The sequence below is a fragment of the Rhopalosiphum padi genome, chromosome 2 (genome assembly GCF_020882245.1).
Source record: "Rhopalosiphum padi isolate XX-2018 chromosome 2, ASM2088224v1, whole genome shotgun sequence".
Taxonomy (NCBI): Eukaryota; Metazoa; Arthropoda; class Insecta; order Hemiptera; family Aphididae; genus Rhopalosiphum; species Rhopalosiphum padi.
Window position 1 is genome coordinate 7884528 of NC_083598.1, and position 27485 is coordinate 7912012.

A 27485-nucleotide genomic window follows, 5' to 3' on the forward strand; every position below is an offset into this window, starting at 1 on the left:
ATACAATTTATATTTTCTTGTGCAACATACGAGTATTTGGTATGCTATATCATAGATAGTTCTTTCAAAATTTTCAAAAATAATAATATTATCTCTTAAATATTTTATTAAAAATCTAAAAAGTTTGTATTTCATTATTTCAATTTTGAAACACAATTTATGTGACTAACAGTATTATAGCTAAGTATGATTATGTGTGGAATGTAAAATATAATTACATATATTATTCTCTAAATAGAATTCGATTTTGCTTATTGTGTTTTACACATAATAAAGACGCTATTGAAATATGAATATACTGAATTGTTATATTTATTATTTTCTATACTTATTTACTTAAAATCATGTCAATTGATTAAATAAATAATAAATATACAACTGACATTAATTGTTAAGTATTAATAATTCTTAAATTTGTATTTTACGCTTTAATTTTTTATGTATTAATACGTAATTTATTTAAAAATTATCTAATATATGTTGTTGTTTGTTTTTTAATATATACCGATATTTGTAGTTGAAAACATCAGTTTTTTATTTAACTTGTTCACGCTTTTATTAATTAGATTTATTATTTTTTATTTAATATTTTCCTTTTTTGGTAAAAGAAATATAACTAGGAAATGTATTTCCAAGCTGTAAAGTTTCTTTACTATGCCATTTATTCATTTATGGTATTTTAAATTTTCAATCCCTAAAACTTTCTCAACATATTTTATAACGAATTACATTCACGCATATTTTACTACACAAAAGATGAATTAACATATGTTTCATTATGTATTCGAAATTGTATAGGGTAAAATAGTAACAGGACATAACTGAACTTTGAAAATAACATACATAATTAGGTACCGATGTGTTTTCTATACAATTATTTAAATAACTGTTATACGTTGAAAACGATCCATCCCTTTGTAAGATAATACTAATTTGGGTTAGGTTATTAGGATGAACGGTGAATAACGCGTAAATTTAACAATTTAAATTTTATAGTATCTTGCAGTATGATAAATATATAATATTATTCAATTTTTTATTCCTTAATTTATTTAAATATATATTATAAATGTTTTTTTTTAATTTCAAAATTAAATGTATAGGTTCTACTCGTTTAAATAATATTTGGAATTTAAGTATTTAAAATTGTACAGCTATGAATGTAATAAATCATGAATAAAGTATACGTTGGACAAACACTCATATTACTTCCTATTTAAATCGTCACAGTGAATTTGTATAAGTTTATCTTTTCACTGTAGCTCAATATTTCGTGAACATTGATTTATATTCATTTTTGGTAATTTCTCAATTTAAATTTTAAATTAAACTATTATATAATTTATAGATCATTATGTTTGTAACAATAAAACAAATGTATTACACGTACAACCATTTATTTGGTTGATAAAAAATGCTGTTATATGAATACTAACAGTATTTAAAGATTAGGTTATACCAGTAATATTATTGTATTGCATTTTAAAACAACAATATTAGTTCATTAATTAGTGTATCTGAAATATCAATTTAATCATAGACTTTTTTGTCAAACTGATTTGATTTAATTTTAAAAGTTCATAACAGACAGATTTAGGTTAGCTAGGTTGCACATAGGTATAACATTCTTCAAGTCCAATTAAATTTGTCAATTAATATTTTATAAGAACGAATATTGTTTTTCCCCGGACGGTGTAATATCCGTAGACACGCTAGTATATTACAAACTATCGTATTGTGCCATACAAATGATGGCGAAAGAATTTTATGAATAGAAAGTTCAACATTTTAATGTTTGTGGTTTGGGTATCGTTCCTAATTTTTTTTGTTTTGTTTTTACGCGTCGCCGTCACGTCTGGTTTTCCCGCCGCAGATGTGACAGCCTTGGTGTATACAATTTGTTATTGTAATGAGCATCCTTTCCGGAATATTTAGAGCTGTATAAATTCATTCACTGCACCCGCACGTTGTACGTCGTATATATATATATTGTATACACGACAGCAGCGTTACAACTTTACAAGTATATATGTATGTAAAAAATATGTTTTGAGTGTTGTGTATATGCATTTTATATCATTATAACACGTCGTTTTTGGGCAGTAATATTATTATACAGGGTGGTTTACCAAGTATGCTGACCAATATTTTTTGTTTTAGTGAATTTATTTAAATTCAAATATTTAAAATTTTAAAGTTTACTTATTAGGACTAATTTTTCAAACATTGATTTTTTGTACAATATAAGAAGGAGCAACTTTTTACAAACGAGAATCATATCATTTTCTTCTAAATTTTAATTTTGGGGTTATGATGATTTGAAAACATTACTGTTATTATATTTTATATTTTTGTAAAACCATTTTTAAGAAATATTTATTAACCTTAGTGAATACATTTAAAAAAAATTGTGATATGTCTAGTGAATCACTCTCTATAAAAAAATGTGCCTCCTATCCTTATCTACATATATATATATATATATATATATATATATATTTATTTATTTATTTATATATGGGACTATATCGAACTGTTTGTCATTGAATCACTACGTGAAACTCGTTCGGATACGTATCTTATGACATAAGATAAATATAAATATATAAAAAGTATAGTATAGGTGCCAATTTACCACCTTTCGTTGTTATTGTCGTGCTGCCGCCGGGCGGAGAGAGACGAAATTTTCTGACGATAAATCAACCGCCGGAAGCGGGTCATTTTATATCGTTCGGTTGGCAAAAACTCCCATATTATATATTATTTTATTATACACCTCTGTCCAAGCGATTATCGAAGCGCCGCCAAGAACCTATACCAGGGGTTACCAATTAATATTTTTGAAGGGCCACATTAGGAATCTGAACATTTTTCGAGGGCCATCAAAATTCTAATTACATATTTACATTATATTTAAAAACCAATAATATTTAACAAAAATAATAATTTACAACAATAACACATAATATAATGTATAATATGTGTTATTTATTCTTTGTCTGCGGGCCGAATAATATGTGTTCGCAGACCGCCATTTGGTGACCCGTGACCTGTACGGCTATACGTTTTGACTTTCTGAATGCGAAACCATCAGTTTATCTAGTATAATATATATTATAGTTATACGTATAAAGTGTCTAATGCTCACACTTGATTTAAAAAAAATATATATATTATTGTGTTTTAGATAGCATTTTTGTTATGAACGTGAATTATAAAAGTATGTTTTTCATTAAGAAATTAATTAAATGAAATTAATATCAATATAAGTTATATCAATTTTTACTTATTTAAGAAAATAATACATAATAAATATTATGATTTTTATTTTAGTGCGACTAGTGCGTACTACCATTGATTATAAATAGTTATATTTTACTGTATTATTTTTTATAATTAATATCACTATAATACTACTATTTTTGCAACGGATGGTTAGTCGTTTTCGTGTTCGTAAAAAAACTGCATAATAAGAAATACAATATACCTAATAGTATTAGGTATTGTATTAGTGAGACACATAATAATTTACATTCGTTAATGATATTTTTATTTCCTATAACCTATAACACTTATAAAAACTATAGTATACCTATATTATACCTACGTGCTACGTGTTGAAAACTTAATTTTGGTGTATTATTTAAAGAAATAATTATATACTTTAAAAATAGTAGATGAATACACGATATTTATAGCGGGTAATAGGGGTAATAGGATATTATATTGAAATAAACTTAGCATAGAATAATGAAAAAGTTATTAAATTTCTTGAAGAATACCTATATGTACGTTTTTAATTTTAATTTTTGATATAAACATTATATAAATACGCGTATAATAAGTACTTGGCCACCTGGGTCATTTGTAAAGGTAGTACAATTACAACTTTATTTATAAGCTCGAACTTTGGGCAAATAACTGTAAACTGAATTCAATAAATTACAGCAATAATTGCAATATTACGTAATTTCGTTAAATTAATTATATACGATTGGATTTTGGGCTTAATTTCAATAATTGTATACATATATACATATATTTACCATTATGCATTATATAATGCAGATAAAATAATATTTATGTCATACCAACGTTTCAATTTACATTTATTTTTAATTATGTTACGCGATATTTTTTTAAAGTTTAATAAAGGAATATAGATTATTTTACTTATTAGTTTTCTGCCCCGAGGTTAAAGAAAATTGCAAGTAAGACTTGATGGTATTTTATTATTTTATTACTTAACGCTGATGAGATGTTTGTTTGATTTGTAATTTTCTAAGAGAGTAATTTACTAAAAGCTTTGGGACGATCTGCAGTAAATCAATTTCCATCAACTTTATAATATATGTTCTATTTGTACCTTTATATTTGTTTGTAACTCATTTATAGTATATTTATTTAACAACTGTAAATTATTTATAATACTGAGATTTAATTATTAATTAAATTTAAAATTTCTTTACATTTTGCTGGACTTAAACTTGTTGTTTGTACGTGAAATAAGGATCTAATAAGTTTTTAGATGTCTAGTAAAAACATTGATCATTTTTAAAAATAAATATTGAATTCATGGTTAATTAAAGTGATATTTTCAGTCGTTAGAATTTTTATTATTATTTTTTTACTTTTAATTTGTTTTGTTAGATGAAAAAAATATAATATACTAGTAAAATCCAAGTAAACTCTGGTAAAATAATTATGTTTCCAAAAATATTTAGTATAATTTTATTTATTTATATTTTAAAATATACAAAATATTATTTATTGTGCACTTTTGTACTAGATTAACTTGGCTTATTGTATTTATACTCATGTTAATATAATTTACTATATATGTATACATTTTTGAAATTTCTAAACCGCCCGAAGACGCTCATATACATTATGATTATATTAATCTTGTATTAAATATACTGCATTACTGCACATAAGAGCGTAACGTAATCCTGAGGTATTCTTCTCGACGATCTTTTGTGACACGCTGGTAATACTTTGGTAAATAGTTATTGGTGATTTTGGTATATATTTATTTTTAATACAATATTATTATTGTCATTATTATATTATTATTTTTATCATTAATATTATTATTATAATATAATATATTATACATTTTATCGTATAAATAGAGATATAGATGCCGATTAATTGGAAATGTTATTATAGAGAATATATCATTGATATATTTCTTTTGAACATTTGTGAACAGATTTAATTTTTTGAATGGTAGCCTGTGGAATTTTAAAACTATGATCATTGTCCATTAATTATTTATAAGGGCAAAAGGTGAAAAACATTTGAAACTTTAGTTCCTCTCTTTCTCTTATTTTTATCCTTTGGATATGTCACTGAGAAAGCGCATTAATCGATCGTTTTCTTGATAGTGATTTATCATTGACATATAACTTCAAAGCTAGATGTGGCTCTCATTCAAAATTTGTAAGTATCTACCAAATAGTACGATATCTCTAAGTTGGCATAAACGCGGAAATTGGCAGTATGTACTTTTTATTTGCTAATATGTGAAATATATGTTGTTTTTTTTTGAAATACTCATTTATAAACTTGTTAATATTATGAATATTTAAACAAATATTTGTATAACTGTAGAGAGTACTCATATATTATAATAGTATACATATTTACATTCTAACATTAACAGAAATATAATATTTAGAAGCCTGATATTATTTATATATATATTTATTATCGCATAACGCATTTATTAATTATTTATTATTCAGTTTTCATCAGTCTCGTATAGAACTTAGGTATTGTACATTTTTTTTTAAAGTTTTACAACAGTATTTTAAAGTCTAGGATACTTAGTACTGATCCCTATTCATTTGATTACTATGTATATCAAAAAAATTGGTTTTTACTTAATCTATATAATGTATAGATTTGTAACAATCATTGTTGACTCTCACTAATCTAATAAATTTTATTGAACAAGACTAATTAATTTTATATATTTTCTAGTCATCATGGTGCAAATACGCAGCGTCCTATTTAATCGACAAAATCATTCAATTAGACTTAGCCGATTAACAACTAGACACGTTGTATAATTTCGGATTAAACATTATATGTTTATTTAGTTCAAAACGGATTCAGTTGGTAGCATGGTGAATATACGTTACGTAAATACGCTTATCTTTTTACGTGACGCTGGGTAATAGATCGTCGTATTTTTTACCACTCATCTTCTTCGCACCGTTATACGGGTTAATTGACTCGGTAAATCCTGGATTTATGTCTTATTATATCTACGAACTTATAATGTCAGTGGCTTTCTCACGTTGTCACAAAAACGTCGGAATAACATTAAATTAGTTTATTTTACATACTGTAGACATCGTGCATGGTTATAATATTATTAGTAGGTATTTGTTTTTAGTTCTATAAGGTAATGTTATTATATTGTTCAATGTATAGTTGGTGAGAATTGTAATACTGAAATAAACGGTTGTGTTGATTTTTCATATTAAACATGAATTAATCTTTTATTAAAAATAAAATATAGAATTCAGGGTAGTGTTTTTTTCGAAGTTATTTTAATAAATTTAGGTTATAGTCATTTTAAATAAAATACCATTATCAATATAAATCGTCGTGTTAATATAAAGTTTCAAGTATTTTTCTGGAATTGAGCCCTTAAATGTTAACGAAATTTCTGGGCAGTTATTTAAATATAAGTGGTTTAACTCATAAACTACGATCAGTTTTGATTTAAATTACATAAACTTTTCATATACAGCTAATTCTGCGTAATCGGGATTCACGCACCAACAATTACTTAAAAAAAAATATCATTAATTATTATACTCTACTGTTTATAACTGTTTTAAATTAAACTCACGATTCAGTATATAATTATGTGCAGTGTGCGGTCCAATGAGTATTATTTGTGACTTTACTTTTAATAAAAAAATTATAAACTTCAAATTTTAAAATATTATTTTTAATTATGATATATTATGTGTTTATCTTATAATTTGACCATAAAATTTAAAAATTCAATATTTTAATTGTATAATGTTATAAAAGCGTATATTCTAAAGTAACATTCAATAATTTTAGTTTTAATAAACTATGTAAAAATATCAATCGGTCAGAATTTTTTATTGTATTCAAAATAAATTATATAGACATGTATAATAAGTAGACATTTAAACATAATTATTATAATACTAGTTATAGGTATATAGCTTGTCATTAAAAACTTTATACATTTTGTATAATAAGTTAATATAATTGTACATTAAACGTTCAAATAAGTATACGATAAAAGTTGGAAGATATAATTTTTAACAAAATTATTTTTTTAGTGTCTTGGATGGACATAATAAAAAAAAAAAAAAAACCATAATACTTTCACTGATTAACTTTAACTTAACAATTTTTAAGTAAAAATATAAATTGTATTCAAAATAACACATTTTTTTATTATTTCTATTATAATTTTGCTTATGAAAAAATAAAAAAAACAACTATAATAAATACATTTTCAATCACACATTTTTAATAAGTTGTCTCATAATTTATGCATTATATATTTAAATTTTGAATAGGATCCATATGAATATAGTTCGTGTATAGAAATAATAAAAAAAAATGATTAGAGTGATATATTGTTCGAAAGCCGTCGAGAGAAAAACAATTTCGTATTTTCTTTTATTATAAGTATATTGCCTATTTGAGATTTTTATTAAACTCTCAAACCCTATCTGTGGATGATTTGCGCAGGGTTTAAATACTGTCAATATCCTATTTATATAACAGCTAACCCTGTCAACGGCAGCGTTCTTTTATTCTATCTGGGCTAGGAAGACATTTGAATAAACATGGCTGCTCCACCACAAACCAATTGGAATTATTTTTTTTCCACTTCTAATTATTATATATCTTTTAGTAGTCTTATCATACTATAGTCATTTAGGTCAAGTGACTTATGTAGAGACAAATTCCTATATATTTTTGTGTTAATAGAAAAACATAATTCCAAAAGAAAGTAGGTACGTAATTTATGTAACATATACTATTTGATATTGCTCATTTTATATAAATTAATTTTCTATAAAATATATAGTTAGAAATACTAGTTATTATTTTTAAATATAGATGTAAACTTTCATTGATTATTAATCATTATTGATTTTAAGTCAAAGCATAACTATTTAATTTCAAGCATATTTTATTTTTTATAATTGATGTTTTTATACAGTTAAACTAAATTTACCCTACAATAGCTATAAATTGAAATGTTTACGTATAGAGAAAGGAGATGATGTATATACGTTTATAATGTTAGTATCGTTTCAATAGATTTTGATTTGGCTGGTAATATATATTTTTCCATATAGTATGATATGAAATTTGCTTATGTCTTAATTGACTTAAAACTTAATAAATCCAATAAAAATTATTAGACAACTAAATGTTTTATTAGTTTTTTGTAAATACTATCATTGTTCAGCCAAGATATTCTCATGTAATTTATAGGACTTAAAAATATATTTCTATTATATACTTATGTTATATAAAAACAATAATATATCTTTATTTTTATTACAAGTTTTTTTACTTTTTAATTTTTAATTATCATATCTTTTTTTTTTAATTATTAATTTTTATTAGTTTTTAATAATTAATAATTGCTTGTATTGTCAAATAAATGGTATTGTAAAAATGATAATATAAATAAATTTCGTATCATTAAATACATATATTTATACATAGAAATAGTATATTATATCGATAACGTGCATAAATACATATTTATAGTATTTGTATGGTTAGATAGTATAACATTCTATATGCATTATTTTCTACGGGAGAAAACAGGAAATGGGGTCTTTATGTGACTATATTTATTATTTTTTGATTTAATATTACGTTACTTCTGTATTAAAAACGTAATACTTGTATTTTTAATAAGATAACGCATCTGGTGCAAACACATAACACTATAAAACATTACAATATAAGAAACTCGGATAAAATGTTTTATATCTAGTTCAAAATATTTTTTACATTCAACATCAATTATTTGCAATATATAATGCTACTTATAATATTTAACATATTTATAGTTTTTGGGATTTTAACTGGCCAATCAATTATAAAAATCGTTAATTTATTATCAATACAAGGCTATATTATGTAAAGTGATTTAAATACGTATGTATTGTGACCATCTCGAAATCATAGGCTTAATGAATAATTATTTATGATTTAACTGAGACTATGGAATATTTTGTTTTTTGTTTCTCTTATTAATCCGGTATTGTCTAATGTGCATGGATTTAGTTCAACGAATATACAAATGAACAATGTTTGGAGGTATCCATAGTATAAGCATATTCGTAATATATGTACAAACTATAGTCTAGAAAACAGAATTCAAGTGATTTTCAGAATGAGTTGAGTACCTAATAATCTATTGTTGAAAAAAATGCGAATTGAAGAAATTATTTTATTATAGTCGCTTACTCTTGTACACCAAAATTCAGAATGCAGTTAAAGGAAAGTTAGTATTCTGATAGTTGCGTGTGGAAGATTTATTAATACATGAAGTGTGTGATGATATATTTGGTCAATGGAATTGGTGTAGAAATGAAAGGATTAAAGAAGCATGGGGGAGTGGTTTAGAGTTTCACCCTCTTCTTCCGATAATTGCATAACTGCCAAATAAAAATAAATGCTGGACTCACAAATATTTACTGTTTAAGGATGTTTTAAAGTGTTGCTGTTTGGACAATTTATTTATCCTATTTAAGAAAATTAAAAAAATAATTATCTTAAATTGTTTAGTATATGTATTTTATCATGTAGTATTGTTATATAACATTTTATCCAATTATTTTGTTTTGATTATATCCTCTTAATGTCTCAACAAACTTTAATTTTAAATTATGCCGAGTGTTGTGCGTGGAGTAGACACTAAGTTGTTCATATACCTGTAGTTTAACATGAAATCATTATAGCCTCCATAGAATGAGATCAGTGAATTTTCTGTCATGGGTCGACCGATAAGTCACATATATATTTAATATATTACCTATATCAGTTTTAGATCCTTTGATTTATATCGAGCATGCTCCAACGGGTCTGCGTTTTTGTAATAAATATCAATATATGATTATATAATATGTATATATTATATGATAGTTGATAAAATAATGTATGTAGGTACCTGCAACGACGTTGACCGTATGGAAAACGATTTTTTTTGGACATTTCTTCGTCGACAGTAGAAATTCAGATTTGTGTAGTAGTAATTCGAATATATATTATTATTATTTTCATAATTTTACCTTTTCGAGGGGGTCTGGCATGTGTGTGGTTTTCTGCCGTCAAGCTCGGTCTGTCTCGGTTCTTTTCGGTCCGTTCGTTTATGGTCCGTCTGTCAAATCGTCGTGTGGTATACCCTCTCATCCATCGGCGCATCGTCGAAACCGCTACCACGGGCACCTCCATAACGATAAGTAAGGGGGGAAGTGGGTAGACAGACAGAGTGAGTGAGAGAGAGTCGTCGTCGTCATCGGTGGCGGCGGCCCGGGGACCTTTTAGTCTGTTTCGGAAACGCGCCGCAGACGGTTGTGTCTCCGTTGTCCGCTCGTCCGTTGCCATCGTATAGTTTGCCGTCGATGTCCGTCCGCCGCCGCCGACGCCGCCGCTGGGACACGTGCGCGGTTTCCCATCGTATTTTCATAGCTCTGCAACCGAGGTTTGTGTCGCGCCGTAAAGATCATTTCTATACTTTTATTTTCGCAACCCTCGAAAATATTCGACCTAATGACAGTTAGACGTATATTATTTAACGCGTAAACGCCTCCGCGTTGTTTCTTTTCTTTTTTCACTCATAACACGATATTCATTTTTTATTTTCCTTATCCAGTTAATCGCTTTGACAGAAATTGATTTTGCACGTCGATACACTTTGCGCGGTTATAAATTTAAAAATCATAAGCAACAAATAAAAATAAAATTAAAATTTTTTAAATCTAATATTTGTAATTATAGGTAGGTAGGCACACTTATAATGAAAAAATAGTTTTACATTTTAGTAGGTAATACAAAAATAAGTCTATAACACGATTAACTGTTTTTAATACAAGTTTCAATTATATCAGGTATGTATATATTAGAAACTACCTTTGGATGTGCCACTTGATACGTGAATAGGCACTTAGTCTAAAATCTAAGTGGTCGTTGGTCTGAGATTGAAATTTGGCGCATATTTGAAGATCTCTATGTTGCACGGATTTATGTAAATCACCCACTTAATATATCGATCATATGATACAGTTTATACTGATAGCGGAAAATGAAAATTTTGAATTATCATAATTTATAAGCTTCAAGTATAACAAACTATAAATATAACATCGATTAACAGTTTATTATAATTAAAAAATTAAATTTCTACTAACAGTGTTGGCTATATAATATGATTATTAGTCGACATTATATTTATATTCATAATATGCACAGCAACTAAGCATTGTGTAGGTAGATTACTCAATTTATAATTAAATTATATATTTAACGATTTTCCATTATTATAAACTTAACTGTAATATACTAGATAGGTACATACAACTTTGAAGTTGTATAATATTATATATGCACTTGAAACTTATGAATTATAATTTTTCATAAAAATATTTTTGCAGTAAGAATCTGAGTAGTTTTTGCCGGATATTAAAATAAATAACTGAAAAAATATTAAATGTAGTTAAGAAATAAATGTATATAGGTACTCAAGACAAAAATGTTATTTTAGTTCATTCCCGGTAATAATATAAATTAATGGAAGACGCTATTTAATAGCAAATTGCAGAAATAAATAAATCTCTTATTATTCTCATTTAAGTGTTAAAATTTCTGAAGTTTTTAGTGCATATTAGATAGGACATTACTATTTTAAAATAATTTATATTTAATTTACATGTCCATCATACAATACTATTGGAGTGGTTGGTGGAAAAAAAAACTGGTGTTAAGTACTGCGTATTATAATTAAACAATATGCGATCATTTTTTCAGCGTATTTTGCCATTTAAGTTTTTCTCATAAAAGTCGCAGTTATCTGGGTCCCGTGGCCTCTTAATCCATCAAATACACTTTCAAAAAGTATATATACGTTCATTAAACGTGCAGTCAGCAATACAGCACCTTATTTACTTCATGTACCTGACCTCACTCCTCTCGCCGCCTAAATGTCATAAATTAATTACGAATACAGTGCATAGAACACGCGTTTAACACTATATATATTATATACGCTGATATTCTCTAGAGATTTCGTATATCGCATTGGAATTCTAAATTGTCAAAAAGGTAAAACATGTAACAACATTCCTTATTGTTTGGGATAAATTATGAGGAGTATGCATATATTTATAGCTATTATTTTAAATAGGTATAATATATTTATAAATCATATTACATCAGATATGTAATAATCTATTAAAATTTGCCTGTTTCAAACGCTTAAGAAAATAAAAAGTTTTATTGATATAGCGTTTTAAATAACTATATTTTTATTTTTATTCCCGAGTGAATTTGAATTTTTTTTTTGAATTTATGAAATTAATTTAATTCTGTTTAAAAAAAGTAGTTTTTATAGTTCAAATAGTAATAATATTTATCGTTTACATTTAATATTTCAAAGACCCATTAAGCTGTGTGGGTATATTTAGCGATTATGTTGATGGTAACATGCATAAATTAAATAGTTCCTTTATAATCACACAATAGTATAATGCAAATGGATAATTATTATTTTGATGATCTTATTAAGAGTGTAATGATAATTAATATTAACAACTTGGTGATATAATTACGGCTATTTATAGGTCAATATTATTACTAAATATTGTTACATGTATATTTTATATAAATTACTTATGAAAGTATATTATAAGAAATGTAATCGTTTCAATATATACCTTTTTATTACATTAAACATTAACACATTTTTAAAAATAAAAGCAACATTTTAATAAAGCTTTATATTATTTAGATTTTAAACTATTACGAGGACCTACAATTAATTTAAGTTTACAAAAAAAATTCAATTATTATCACCTTCTTTTTAGAACGTATGTACATTTTTAATTTTTTTAGTTCAGTTAAATTAAATCATATAGTTTTTATTGATAGAGACTTCTGGATATTTTAACAGGCGCAGTTATGTTATAATATAGTTCATGAGCGGAAGATAATTGAAAAAAATTAATTTTTGTCACTAAAGAAGAATGTATCAGGTTTTGCTGAAAAAATATGAGATAATGCAATGTTTTGCTGTAGGGAAACAACACTTTCAATAATAATATGCCGGGACATCTCTTAAAATTACTATTTTTGGTTATGTAAAATTTACTAGATTACACTATAAATTATAATACTTAAATAGTATAAAGTTATAACAATTACTATAGTACCTATTCGAAAAAATAAAATTAACGAGAAATGCTAGTACATAAATGTGTACTTAAATCATTTAGATTAGTTTATTCTACCCAAAAGGATTTGTTGTTATTATACAGGTTTATAATCTATTTATTAAATTTGTAAAAATGTCTATGCAGATTCAGAACGTACACGAGTTATTGTAGTACTAAAGGAATGACACGTATTACGAATATATGTATTTGTATTTGAATAATATATTACACATAAACAATATTATGCATTATAGATTAAAACGTGACCAGAAAATTAAACAAAAATCAATGGCAAATATCACTGGTGTATGTGATTTGTATTATTGAACAAATCATAATATTTTATTGACAAGTTAAATCTAGAGTTAAATAAGTGTATAATATTAATTTTAAATCAAATAAAATTCATCAATAAATCATTTCATATTTATGTATAAGTATAGAGTATATTTATTTACTTAATAGTTTTGGGAAAATTATTCATTAAACTTAGCGTATTAAAGTTTTTTATAATTAATTAATTTACATAAAAGTTTACATAAATAATATATATTGAATCACAATGTAAAAATACAAGAACATAACTGAAGTTTTCATGATTTGTTTAGAATTTATTACCATTATTATACATTTATAGCACCTATACTATAGTGTAATATAAAGTATAATACATTTAATAAATTGTAAAAACTTTATATAAACATTTTTTTTTACCTTTAACCTTAATATGTTACAACCAAAAATATTTTTAAATCTTTTTCAATGGTTCATTAATCCACTTAAAAAGAGTTTTAATGTAAATATATAAAAAAAATTATATATTTTATTCTGTGCACTACATGTATCATTAATTACATATTTTTTTTTTTTTTTTTTTTAATTTCTTAGTGTACCTATGAAATTTGTAGGAAGGTATATAATTGTATATTGTTTACTTTGCTCGTAAGGTCTAAGTATTAGAAATTATTAAATTTAAAAAAAAACTTTCGTATCAAGATTGCCCGTTAAAAAAAAAAATAAGTACCAAAATGTTTATATATATAAAATAAATAATTTCGTACAAGTTGTACTGCAATTAAATTATGGATTCATAAAATTAATTTTTCAACGTATCGTATTAAAGTATCGAGTATTTTTCGATAAAATTATCTTATGAAATACTCGATACATTGACTAAAAATATATTGTGATACAAGAAACTCAATACTTCATATAACTGTATCGAGATACAAGATACAATTGTATCTAAGATAGTTGTATCGAAAATACTGTCCAACCCTTTATATATATATGTGTGTGTATATTACTTAGGTACCAAGCAAATAAAAGTTATTTAATAAATAAAATAATTTTGTAGGTAATTATATATTGTTTTGGTTTGTTTCTTTTTTTAAATTATATTTTCATTGCGAATAAGTAATAACTATTTATATTTTATATTCGTGGAATTTTGTATTTAAGAGCGTTAGCTATACCTCTAATATAGTTATTCAATTCAATTTGTTTTATCTATTAAAATGTGTATTGATTTCTAACGTCTTGCTCTTATGCGTTTTTGATTTATATTGTTTGGGAATAATAAATTCGGAATGTGTTTGTGTTTAAATGCATTCATTTATTCTATTATAAATCGAATAAAAAAAAGAAAAAAAAGAACATCTACAAATAAGAGATTCGAGAAACAAATTGTTCGTCAATAAATATGATCGATTTGGACGTATAAAATTAATTTTCTCTGAACAACGCTCAAGAAGTTATCATATAGCTAGAACTGTTGAAAATAAAAACGTTTTCATTTATTGTTGTATGTCTCTATAATAATCTAATAAACGCGTGTAATATGCTTTGTTATATTATTCTTCGTTGTTGGTTTACATATTTCGTTGTACATCATGTATACATCGTGTATACATAATAGTATTATATACTCCATATTACATTTTGTATTGCGCATATATCTATAACGATCGATAACATTGACTTCTTTCGATCAGATTATAATATTACAGGTACGCCCGGTCGCGAGTGTTCCTAAATATATAACTGTTATAAATTAAACCGCGGATACCTCGACCCGGGTTATATTATGTGTACGCTACAGCCTCCTATATATATTGGCCGTGGTCGCGGAGGTAGACAGAAATGTTTAAATGGACGTCGGGATAAAGTATATATATATACATCCGTTGGGGGTGGGGGTGGGAAAACGAATAATTTATGTCGGACAGGTCGGTTTTGTATAATAATACGCAGAGCTATACATACATTTATATTATATATGTGTTCGTGAAGGGACCGTTTTCAATTAAAATGCCCGTAAAGAGAAAGCTGGTAGTGGTGCGTGGGGAGATGTGAACGGCCTTAGAAAGGAGGGAATATGATACAGGAGTATCTCCACGGTTTTTGCTTGCGCAAGGCATTTTTTGCATTTTCAATTCTAACTATAACTCCCCCCCTCCTAACTGTATCGTCATATCCAAGTCTTAGTTCTGTATAACGATGATATTAAATTTTCAAATTCTAATCGGTTATCCTACGATGTCAATTATTCACGGTGAATAAACCTTTTACGCGCTACTCGCCACCGTTTTACAAGCAGTGGGTATGCTTACCTGATGTTGGAAATTGGAGTAATATGTATACATATGACTATAATTATTATTGTTTTTTTTGTTATAGTGAATGTTTCAATATAATATAATAGCTAGCGGACGCTGCTGTGCTGTATCTAATACTGTTCGTTTATTTTATAGTTTATTATTATAGGTTTAGTTTAATCTTACACAGCTGCTATAATTGTTATAATAATTTATTTTAAAAACTACACCACTGGAATATGTTATCTTATAAATAAAACCAAGTTTATATAAATATGATATATATATAATATATAATAACATAACTACGTTATAACATAATATTTTAATTGTAAACTATTTTAAGACTTTGCATATTATGTATCAAATTTTTGTTTTCACTCTAACTCTATATCCCAGTAGTAGATCATATCATAATTACTTTACTATATGATTTTCCAAAGTTAAATAGTTTGAGTTTTGAAATGTAGGGGTTACCATTACGTAACATAATTATACGATTCAACTTATACATTTTCAAATAATATGTATTTGATATAGAATATCGTGAAGTGTATGGGGTTTAGTCCTCAAATTGTTGGTCATATTCCAAAATTAAATTTTGTTTTCATTCAATATATTTAATTATAACTATTTATGTGTTTTGTTTATACAAATAGTTTTTAAACTGTATGTAAACATTTGTGCCACAATAGTAGAACCGTGAAAAAGATACAATTTTCATTAAACAAATCCTATCAATTAAATACAATGGTCAACATATAAAGATATTATGTACCATTTCAAAAAAGGTTAAATCATGTTTTCAATAACATTTGTTGATTGCTGTTTCTGAAAATAATCAGCTGGCATATTTTTAATAAAACTGTGTAATTTCAGTGAGCTGTGATAAAAAGCAGCTTTGGGAGTTTAATTCAGAAAGGAAATCATCCATTGGCTAATCCTTAAATAATTTGCACCAAAATTATGAATTGTATTATATTATAAAGCTAGGTTCTGTTCGCTTAATGTCAAAATGATCCAACCCATGTCGACATTAACTATACTTTACAGCTTATGTGGGACAATATACTACAATTTTTTTTCGTTATGTGACTGAAAATTAGTTTAGTTAGGTACTTTTGAAATCACAAACGAGGTTTGAATATGGAAATTACCATACAGTACGGCGCATACCATATAGTTTAATTACAATAGTTGTGTCCAACTCCAATTTCAATAACATTAAATTCAACGATTTGAAAGTGATTTTCGGACGAATGGTGCAATAAAAATTTATACGAATTTTCGATCAAAGTATATTTTACTAAAATTGCAATACCGTAATATAATATAATTAGAGTGTAGCAATTATTGAATTTATCGTAAAAACTACTAATATTATTACTATCGTTATCGAATATTGTCATAATATATTATTGAAATGATATCCTACATAACGTGTTATTTATTTAAAATATAACATTACACGGAGGGTTAAATTGAGTAATAAATAATTATTACAATGTTGATTAAATGCTAAAAATCAAAATTATACCCAATATTCAAAATGTACTAAAATAATCAATATAATTATATACTAATTTATAAGCACATACACACATCTACGGCTACACTTTAGGTGATAAATCTCATTTTACCTCTTTTGCTCTATAATATTCAATGAGTAATCTGTCATAATATGTACGAGTAATTTAAAAGATATACGTAGAAAATGTCTGTAATTTATCTAGTTTATTTGATAGACCAATATTAGATGTATTCAAATATAGAACGGGCTCTTGTATAGTAAATAGTTTTCAGACGAATGAGATCTGAACATATTCAACAGTTTTCTTTCGAGTCATAAAGTTATAAGTATTTTACTTTATATCATATTTTATATAATATATAATTTAAATTATAATTTTTATTATTATCTATGCTATTCTTTATATATTTTTCTCATTACATTTTATCTGTTTGTTATGTGACTATTAAAGACGATGTCTCTCAATATATCTAGGTACAAACTTTGTCTGCCGAATTGTTTCGCAGAGTCTAACTGTAGACAACTATAAACTTTGTTATATTCAAAACCAACGGTTGTTTGCACTGCTATGTAGGTGGTCATCCATCCATGTTGTACACACTCGCAGCACAGGTACTCGTAGAATGCGGAAAGCAGGATATTACGATTTTTTTTTTTTATGTATTTATACAGTCACGGCTCGCTTTCATACAATGCAGATTGTACACAAGTATACAATTATGTAATATGACGTGAATGCGATTCAGAATGATATAGTTTTGCTCGTATAATTTATAAATACCGTAATCCTTGCATTATCGTTACGCCGTGGTTATTTTTTAAAAGTATTTTCGTCAGCACACGCTCGTCCGTATAGTATATACTTATAACACAATATTATTGTAAGTTACACGCTCTGAAAACAAACCATTGTAAAAACACGTGTCAGTTCTAATACAAACGTACGTAGATTATTTATGATAATAATTATTTCATCGTAGAGTGAATTCTATCGTGCCATTGAAAGCATCAGGCGAATAGGGTATTGATGTAGGTTATCGTGACTATACTGGTATGCCACCCACCTAAAACTTAATCCGGCACTACGGTGTATTGATATGTTATACAGTATACACATATAAAGGTACTACATATTTTAAATTATGTTGGATTAGTAGTGTATTATATTTTGAATAAATATCGTCGATGTGCAACGACGATAATATTAACTACAAAAAAATGGACTCATCATTATAGTATAATTTAACGTTTAATATTTATCCACTGTTTGAGGGAAATATTATTATTATTAAAACATCGTACCTGACTGCTTACGATCCCAAGTTATAGTCGTCTTATGATCTGCAATTACACCACCCTGTGTCGATCGTGCGAGGGTTGCGAAATATAAATCATAAATAATTAATTCCATTTCAATAATTTGGCTACCTATAGGCCATAATGACTACTGCTTAATATAATGCTTATATGGTTGTATGTGGAGATGGACTTGGGATTTCATTTTTTGAATATATATTATGTATTATCTCACACGTTTTTTCAAACATTACAACAGCTTTTTGACATTAAATTTTAAATCCCTCCTCACGTTCACAAGTCCACCCATGTGATTACATATATGCTATTGGACGTATCGATAATAATATAATCGTGCGAATTATATTTTCCCTGTGTACCTACAGAAATCTCGAAACGAGATCCACCCTGTAAATACACCACAGCGAACTGTTTCCGCTCCTCCGCCCCTGAGGTCATGGTGGCGATGGCCATGTATTTTTACGCCAGTCGGTTGACCGCCACGGCGGCTAAGACGCCACCGCAGTCTGCTAACAGCAACAATCAAACAAACCCGTCGAGTAACAACTGCAGCAGCGTCGGAAAACGGTCACAAGTGCCGACAGCAGCGACGGCAGCAATAGCTGCCGGCCAACAATCGTCTGTTTCAAGCGAAAAGGTCAGTACTGGTGGTCCTTAACGTTGTGTTATGAATTCAGAGTTGACCAAAACCTCTAATGTATGTGGGTTTTATGGTTTTATTTTTAGCAACACGATCTAAAATAAAAAAAAAACCAAAAATTATATCATTTTTATCAATATTTGGAGGGTTGGTGAATTGATTAGGTTTTTTGTCCAATAACTTAACGTTTTTAAAATAAAATATTAGTTGATAAATGGTAGAATATAATAAGAATTCTATAGTGACCACATTTTACACTGTTTGCCCTATAAATCAGTCAGAAAGCAATATTATAATATATACTTATGAAGTGAAATCGAAATTCGTCCCATATTTTCTAAAATTATATAAACCATGCTATACAAATTTGTATCAAATATGCATACGATCTAGTTAGGTATTCATATATCATATGCAATTATTACAAAAATTAATTTTTACAAAGAAAACTGTGTAAGATATTTGAAATTAATCGCTCCACACAACCTATATATATATATAGAGAGAGATTAAATTATCTGCGCGAATAAGCTATACCTTGTGATGAATTTTTTTTTAAGCAGCTTATTATTGTATCTAATTAGCCAATAGACGAATTTTGGCCTTGTGGTTGTATTTTATTACACTTCACACTCATGTGTATAGCATCTATAATGTTAATTTTTAGATTTATATGTGGGATTTACGTACTTCTGTAGTGTTTGTGATCCGATTAATTAGTTTCACGTAGCTCGCCTCTGTAGCGTTTTACATAATGAAAAATAAACACGGACCCAGAGGTGGTTTAAAAGTAATTATATTTAGTGGTGCAAGACACACCGACAGCCACCCGCCCTACACTATCTTTAATCTATGGAACATATGTGATAAAAGTAACTGTTAACTAATAACTAAATTAATTTCGACCACCATTATCATTGATTACTTTATTGAAAATTAAAATTGTATATTGTATTCAGTAGATATTTAACAAACTATCCACCTTCTAATATATTATTGACATTGCCACTAACAATAATTATATAAATAATCATATCAGTGACAGAATTTTTACATTACATAGTTGATTTTACTCGAGGAAGCATAAGAGAAAACGGATGTAAGATTCTTCAGTTCTAACTAAATCTCGAACCATTTATACACTTTAACTGCCAAGATTCCCTCAGAATAGTCGTTTTCGCGAACGCAACGATTTATCAAATGGAGAAAGACACCCTTCCCTGCCAAACAACCGCATCGGCATCTGTTTTCTTCCTTTTGTTCGTGTATTCTGGTCAACAATTAAATTTCCATTTTTAAGATATATACCACAGCTTAAGCTGTAGATATGTATATATATATATATATATATATGCCTGCTCACTAACGCGTTTTGTGTTATAAAATATATGTGTGGGCCTATTATTCTTTTAACGAGCTTCTCGATAATATATCCAGCGGTAATAATGTGCGTGCAATTCGGTTGTGCGCCTATTTCACAGCAGGAACCATCATTGGTTTTATTTTTTGAATGTAATAGAAATACCTGATAGATTTAATTAACTATATTGCGTAATAACTTTTATTATTATTAATTTAAAATTATTTTTTATTTAATTATTTGTATTAATTAATTAAAAAGTTTTTAATAATATTATACAGAAAAACAAGTTATTACGTAGGTAAGGTACCTTGTTAATTATAATAATTACATTATTGTCAGTTATTTATATTACATAATATATCGATATATCTATACAAAATAATATGTTATTTTGTTCTCGGGCCTTATTGATATGCATGTATACATGTATAAATGCGTATTTTATACTATAATAGTATTATCGTATTATACGATTCACGTCTTTACTAAAGAGTGTTGGCTTACCACACCGTGAATTTTGATGTAGCTAATAATTGTGGTTATACAATATATATAATAGCGTGCATAATTTTAATGTGTCAACTGTAAGTTGTACAGTTATTCGATAGTTTGAACATTTTCTTCGTCAGTCTTAACCTTCAGGAATATAAGAATAAAGGTGTAGAACTAATGTTAAAATAAAATAAGATATAAGTAGTTTTTGTATTTACATTTTGAAACGATGAGTTCATATTTTTTTTATTAAGAAATAAGCTGGACGTATAAAAGTTGTTTCTACACAAATGGATTGTAGCGTAAAATTAAGTTTTGAAACTCTTTCAATGATGTAAAAATTAATTTCCATATTATTGTTATAAAAAACAAAAATAAAATAAAATTATAATAATTTACTTGAGTCATAATTTACGGTCTAATATTAGGTTGAGAATGAGTTGGATGATGAAATTAATAGATCGAAATACATATTAATTGCTATTTTTTTTTCAAATTCTGTGAATAAATGCGTAAGTTGTATATTATTTAATTTAATTTTGTATTTTTTCTACTATAGTTCACTTAAAGCTCTTTATATTTTTAAATGATTGGTCTAATGCTATAATGCTATAGAATAGGGTTAAAAATAGGGTTAAGTTCGTTTTTTTTTATTTGGAAGGCAATATTATTATATTTAAAATATTTAGTAATATAATAAAATATTCTTCGTAAATACTATGATTTGTTGCTTATTAATTTATTGTTTGTGTAGTAAAAACAACAGTGGTTTATAGTTTCTATAAAATATAGTTTAATGAATATTAAAATAAAAAACATTTAAGAGTTTTTAAACTTTTATGACTTAACTACTCGGATATTAATTATTTGCGTCTCAAGACCCCACTCAAAATCTCTCGGATCGTATCGGTTTAGGCTGTTTGCCAGTTGGTTTTGATAACATGACCGCATATTTTTCTACAATATAACTTACTTTTTTTCAGTCCATTAAGCCACGGTCCAGGTATATATTATATTATTTGTACCTACACTACAAATATTTTATCGTTGATTCCCGTCTATTGTCGACAACGTGTGCGTGTACATTTACTAAATTCTTCGTGCTTAGCCTAATTACCTTTTAGCGAATGGTGCCATTGTAACTGTATATCATTAATTAAGGCCACTATGTGTGGTTGCTGAGCTTTATTTTTCCAGAGTTACTAAGAGAGACAGAGAGAGAAAAATAGACAATCTTTATAGTTTTTTGTGTTTCGAGTAAATATTTAAAAATATAATAAACAACATAAGTGTATATGTTGCTATAATAATAATATCCCTGTATCATCTAAGTAAAATATATTACATGATATTATACTTAGGGCACATTATATCGTTTAATTTTTGAATTATTTATCATGGAGCTATTTGGTGTTAATGATCCACTTATATAGGTAAAATGGAAGACTGGTAGAAAAATGAATAGGTTATATTATCGCTAGCATATATTATTATAACAAAGTAATACTTACGAATAATATTTCACTAAAGAGACCATCCTCTTATACTTTACGGTCGATGGGATTTACCGAACAACCGTATATTTATTATTGTGTAAAATCGATGCGGTCTTTAGCAAGTGTCTTAATTTCTGCGCGTCACTTAAAATTAAATTTCACCACATTATTTTTAAAAATGAGAAAAAGGATACTGATTTGAAAAAAAAATATCCGAGTGAACAATATTATCAGACACCTCTTAGGTCAGGTGATGTGCGCACGCGCACACATACAAACACACACACACTTCTTTAATATGATTTTGTGCGTTTTCGTATAATGTAAATATCAATTTGTCCACCGACAGGTGAGTGGTAAACACAAACACAAATTTACGTGTATTCTTGAAATATAATATTTTTTGAAATGCACAGTTTTGATTTTTATTATTCATTACCTTAATAATGCGAGAAACAATCTCGCATTGATTTATACAATATATATTTATATATACACTATATAAATTCATATATAATTATATAGGCACCTATATAATTTTTATTATCATTATTACTCGTATATTACTATTATTATTCTCTCTTCCATTCTATATCGATGATTAACTATATGTTAAATTGTTGCTGTATGTATATATATATAAATATATAAATATACACATGGTATCGAAGCTGTTGCCAAATGGTCTATCGTTTATTCACGTCAAAATGACCGTTTCTGACCAGTACGACTACATTGTGCTCGCAATACGCGCATGTCCGGGTCTTTTGCGAAAAAGGAAAGCGAACTTGTTCACACACACACACACACACACACACACACACACACACACACACACACACACACACACACACACACAGTATACGCATAATGGTGCGGACCCGGGACGAGGACGACGAGACTTCTGGCGATTTATCACGGTTAATTGAGCCCCGTTTACAGTTGAGAATCTGCTCTACCCCGTCACTCTCCTCTCATCAACCCCCACGACCCCTCAGAAACAGCCGCACTGTTTAATGGCTTGCACCGGTACACACGCAAATGTTATACAACATTCGGACACCGATCCTTCACCGCACAAATCTCCTGACCCTGCAGACCTAGAACCACATATACGACATACTTATAAGTTATAATATTATATCTCTTTGGTTGAGGATTTTATTGGGGTTATTTGTTACAATAGAGATATTTTATGCTTTTCACTATGTTGAAGATATTTTTGTTCTATTGGGTTATATTTTATCTATTTATTTAAATTAAAAATGTAAAAACTGTAAAAGGAGGAGTAGAAAGATGTGTTCAGTATAGTTCTTATAAGATTTAGGAAACGAAAGGATAAGAGGTTGTGATTTGTTATTATTAACTTTTAAAATTTCTGATTACTTAAATATATTTTTTGTTACGTATGATAATACAACTACAATAAAACTATTAATCTAAAAACGAAAAATAATTTGTTATATTTCAACTGCAAAATATAATAATTTTTTTTGACATACTACCTACTGTTTCTTAAAAAGGTTTAAAAATAATTTGTTTTTATTCAAAGTTTTTATGAAAGAAAATTACATTTTTTGTTTTTAATATTATTACAATATTTTAATATACAAAACTGTTTTTATTATAATACTTTGTACTAAGAGAATACTTATTATTCCGTTATCTTTTAAAATAATATATTAAGCATAAAGTAAAAGTTCATGTAATAACAACTTTTATTTAATTATTAATTGTCTTATGATTTATCAATGTATTTTTAATTAATTAATTAACTAATTTAAAACGGAATATTTATTTAAAGCATGATAAATATTATAAATGTTAACATTATACAGATTTTGTTTATGATAATAATGATGGAGACTTCAAGGTGTTTTGAAGAAAGTATAGTTTTAATATACTGTTTTTAATTGTTTATTTCAATTTTGCAGTGAAGAGCTCCTCAATTTAGTTTAATGTTTGGTGGAATTTTTTGAATTAGTTGTTGATTCAAATATGTCCAAGGTGGATTACCATGTTTCGTTGTTGAGTTTCTTGTTAGGTATGGTCACAGGAAGCTTTTAGAGATTTAAAAACAAATAAATTAAAAGTTCATGAGGAGGTTAAAGGAGTCTGATCACCATATCATCTCTTGTATTCGTCCCCTCTACAATGATGTATATGGTACAAATTCTACAAAATTTGGTAGAGTTATTGAAATTTCAACAATTATTGGCTGAAAGTGTAATTATCTTTGAGTGTTTGTACGCAGGTTTGTATTGTAATTTTTGATACTTTCTGCTTTATTGCAGCGTGAATTTTATTGTTATACTCGTATTTAAAAACAGTAACTTTTCGCCCAGCGGTCACATTATGGCGATATTTTCATTTCGGTGAAAACGTTTTTGTCGTTCGTATACGTTGTGTTTGATTTTGTCTGACTGCTGCTTCATTGGTGTTATCCAATTTGCTAACTTAAATCACGTTTAACCGATCGTGTTTGTTCACCCCAAAATCCGTGAATACTGTACTTTATGAGTAACTATAACAGGGATAAATTGCTGGCTGACTGAGTGGTGTACTTATCGGTCGGATATTTCTTTTACTTGGCATACCCGAATGCAAACCTACGTTATTGTAGCTTTTGTATTCTTATAACACCTATTTAACTCATATTAAGTCATGGTATGATATAAAATTAATATGTTTTTTTATTTTTATAATTTTCCTTAAAACAATTTTAAGTAATTATTATAGATCAACGTTATTTTTTTTTTGTCTAGGTTTTTTTTTTAATTATTTAGTCAACCACATTGTAAAATAACAAAAAAGTGTTTACTTATTATTATATTAAAGTAAAATTTATTTAAATTTGCATTTTTTACATCGTCATTATATTAAAAACTGATAGAAATTTGCCGTGTTTATAGAAACATATTATATAATTTACAATACTTACCAATTTATTAAAAATCTAAGATTTTGTTTAACCGAGAGAATATCTAACTATTTTTGTATGTCCGTTTGCAGTTATTTTAAGCAAGACAGTTGGCTGTCATGATTCGCACTTAATATAGAAATATACTAATTATACGTGACTAGTGTATTTGTTAATAATAATTATTTTATAAATAATATAAGTATAATATATTACATTTTGAAATCGAATAATAATAATTGATTCCGTGTATAAAAGAATCATATGGTATGCCGAACTTGCTTAACACGTACGTTAGGTCCGGCGGGGGCGAATAAACAGACAAATTTGGTGGCCATAGTTCTATCGTAAAAAGGAAACAGAACGGGCATACGATCAGATACAAAGGTTCTAACGTCCGGACGTACGACAGAAAATAACAAAAAGCTTCATATCTTCGTGTCACTGATAGTTAATAGAACCAAATGTCGACGGATCCCGACTCTCGTACCTTGAGAGGCCGATAACGCGTGCGAAGACGATTGACACAAAGATAAATAAGATATTATGATAATTGAACAGTTAATTTAATAAATCAAATGTAAATAAATTAAATGAGGCTGAATAAAAATAACAAATAATTTTGAATTAACAGCAAGCACTTGTGTGAATTTAAGAATTTCATTGATTCTTAAATTATCTTTAAAGCAACTTAGATTTACTTATATATGTAATTTTAAAGTTATATTTAGTTAAATGCTGACTTTAATTATTTGGGCTACAATTAATCAACAATTATAGATACTTTTAAGATACTGTTTTAATGTATAATTATAGATTTATTTTACTTCTCAGATAATTCGTGTTGGAAACACGTGTTGGAACAACTTAAAACAATCTTGATTGAAATAGTATCTATATCACCAAAGATTTCAGACCTTGTAAACATATTTTGTAACATTATTACGGTTTTAATGTTGCGTCCTGCAGGATAAAATCCTGCTTATCTAAACTGTACGTCGTACGTTGCATGCAATACTGTGCAATATTATCGTATAATATGTAATATAAATAATATATATTCGGAGATTTTATCCTCAGATGTTTATTTAGTTCCTTCTCTCTCACTCATATTGTGTATTATATACACACTTTTGCCAAGATGGTGTTAAATATTTAACCACAATACATACATATGATATTCTAACCGTATGTACATACCACCTATTACTATAATAATGTCTGATACGATAAGAGAGTTTAGTGATTATGATATTATATGTATATTGTACACCACACACAAGTATTTATGTTCGTGTTTGTGTTTATACTGCGCACATTATTCGTAACATAATTCAAAAACCTCCGCTCACAAATAATGTGAATTCAAAATTTAGTGGATTAAGATGGGATGACGGTGTTGTGTACAATGTGTTGTATAAAATATTAGCCCTTCGGGTAATCGACTAGTTGGTCGAGACTCGTAACTGTATGATATATTTCGAAGACGCGTATTTGGTATTATTATAGCAGTCTTGGTGAGTCATTAAATTAGATTCTGTCCAGAAGCGATTATAAAACTAACGCAATATATAATAATGTAATTATAATTTTAAAAAATGATAAAATTAAAGATTTCTTATGATTATTACGCATTTTTATACGTGTAGTTTGCAATTATTCTTTT

At 27.0% G+C, this 27485-nt stretch overlaps 1 protein-coding gene across 1 annotated transcript in view; it reads left to right on the plus strand.

Annotated features, from left to right (window-relative positions):
* LOC132919550 (uncharacterized) overlaps positions 1 to 27485 on the plus strand; it is a 176025-nt gene that overhangs the window by 75870 nt on the left and 72670 nt on the right. The window lies entirely within an intron of this gene.